This window comes from Lactuca saligna, chromosome 5 (genome assembly GCF_052625555.1).
Source record: "Lactuca saligna cultivar CGN05327 chromosome 5, ASM5262555v1, whole genome shotgun sequence".
Taxonomy (NCBI): Eukaryota; Viridiplantae; Streptophyta; class Magnoliopsida; order Asterales; family Asteraceae; genus Lactuca; species Lactuca saligna.
Window position 1 is genome coordinate 279,051,359 of NC_136421.1, and position 2,570 is coordinate 279,053,928.

The following is a 2,570-nucleotide window of genomic DNA, read 5'->3' on the forward strand; positions in this document are numbered from 1 at the left end:
TTACCACCCCGGTAAAGCCAATGTTGTCGCTGATGCTCTCAGTCGGAAAGTCAATCTTGAAAAGAGAAGGCCAAGAGCGTTGAAAATTGAAGTTGTCTCAACCATTTTGGAAAGTATAAAGAAAGCTCAAGAGGAAGCTTCGGAGAAGAATGACCGAAAGGAGGAACGTTTGGGCAAAACGTTGGTGTTCGGTGTAAACAGTCACGGACTAAAGGTGTTCCAAGATCGGATTTGGATACATAAGACAGGAGGAGTCAGAGATCTTCTGATGGAAGAAGCTCACAAGACGATGTACTCGATTCATTCTGGTAGCACAAAAATGTATAGGGACCTGAAACCCTATTATTGGTGGCCGACGATGAAGCTCGACATTGCGAAGTATGTGGCCGAGTGTGTGACTTATGCAAGAGTCAAGGCACAACATCAGAAACCGTACGGGAGTTTAGAACCATTGCCTGTGCCTATGGGTAAGTGGGAAGACATTACTATGGATTTTGTCACTAAACTGCCGAGAACAAAGAATGGTCACGACATGATTTGGGTGGTCGTTGATCGATTCACTAAGAATGCGCATTTCATAGCAGCCAGGGAGAAATGGTCTATGGAAAAGCTTGCGAATTCTTATGTGAAGGAAATTGTGAGACTTCACGGTGTTCCGCTAACAATTGTTTCGGATCGTGATAGTCGTTTCACCTCACGATTTCGGAAAAGTCTACAAGAGGAATTGGGTACCAAGTTGTGTTTAAGTACAGCTTACCATCCGCAGACTGATGGTCAGAGCGAACAGACAATACAAACACTTGAAGATATGTTAAGAGCGTGTACCTTGGAATTCCTAGGTAATTGGGATGAACATTTACCTTTGGTAGAATTTTCCTATAATAATAGTTTTCACTCGAGCATAAAGATGGCACCTTATCAAGCTTTGTATGGACAAAAGTGTCGTACGCCGTCTTGTTGGCTTGAGGCTGGGGAAAAGCAGTATATGGAGCCGGAGATAGTCCATCAAACTGCTGAAAAGTTGAAAATAATTAGGGAGAGAATGTTAGCAACTCAGGACCGTCAAAAGAGTTATGCTGACAAAAAGCGAAGACCGATGACTTTTGAAGTTGGAGATTCGGTTTTGCTTAAAGTCTCGCCGTGGAAGGGACTTATAAGATTTGGAAAAAGGGGAAAGTTAAGTCCAAGGTTTATTGGACCGTTTAAAGTTCTTCAGAGGATTGGGAACCAAGCTTACAAGCTCGAACTACCAGAAGAACTGAATGGAATTCATAACACTTTTCATGTCTGTTATTTGAGGAAGTTCACGGGAGAAGTTCCCGACATAATTCCACTTTCAGAGTTGAGGATCGATGAGAACAAAAGGTTGATTGAGGAACCGGAGGCAACCGAAAGACTAAGAAATTGCGACGTAAGATGGTGGAGTTAGTGCTTGTCCGATGGAAACACACGAATGGGCCAAATCTCACCTGCGAGACGGAGAGTGACATGATGAGTCGCTATCCGCATTTGTTTGCTGGTGTGTGATTCCGGGGACGGAATCATTCTAAGGTGGAGAGAATTGTAACGCCCGTGTTTCTGGGCTTGCCATTTTTAGCAATGTAATAATCTAGTTTAACCTTGTAACTCAACTTGAAATAATAAGAATGTATTATTTGTGAATTATTTGAATTATGTGATTTATGTGTGTATTTTCTTGATTTTTATAATTTAATGAATTAAGAATAAAATAAGCGTCAAAATTAAAGTGTGAGATACGCCCGATATCTTTGCATAAAGTTGTAGTGGTCGAAACAAGGATTCCGGAGATATAAGGAATGCCAAAATCCGAGTTATAACGAAGAAGTTATGACCTGTCGAAATTTTGCGACAGAACCGACACGACGCCGAGTGACGTAAAATATGAATTTAAGATAGAGCGATATTTAGCCTTAGCGATCTAAACAAAAGTCGTAGATTTCGTTAAACCAAGAGCGTGCATAAAAGGAACGCCCAAATCTGACTTCGTATGAGGAAGTTATGATTTTTCTAAGTTTCGACTTGGTAGTATGCAGCCCAAATACTCGATTTAAGATCGAGCGGTTTTTAGTCGAAACAATCTAAATGAGAATAGGAGATCTCATTGTTAGTATCGAAACGATGAAAAGATAGGCGAGAACGGACGTCGGACGAAGAAGTTATGATTTTATAACGAAGTTTTCTTGTCCGAGCCTTCTAAAAATAATTAATAAAAATAAAAGTCAAAATTAGCCGACGGAGTCTAAACGAAAGTTGTAGAGCGTAGTCTCACCTTCGCGTGGATATAAAGAACGTCGAAATCAAAGTTCGTATGAAGGAGATATGAATTTCTGAAGTTTAATAAAATATTTAATATTTATTTTTATTTTACTCTGATATTATCCGAAGAGAGGAGAGGCGGTTTATCCGAAGTACGCAGCGCGTACTGCTGTACGCCCCGCGTACAACGTAGGGCACTTGAGTTCTACGGAGTAGTGAGTCGTATACAATGACGTAGATGGACCGATGACGTAAGCGCTGACGACCACCGAGGGTACGCCCCGCGTACGTGC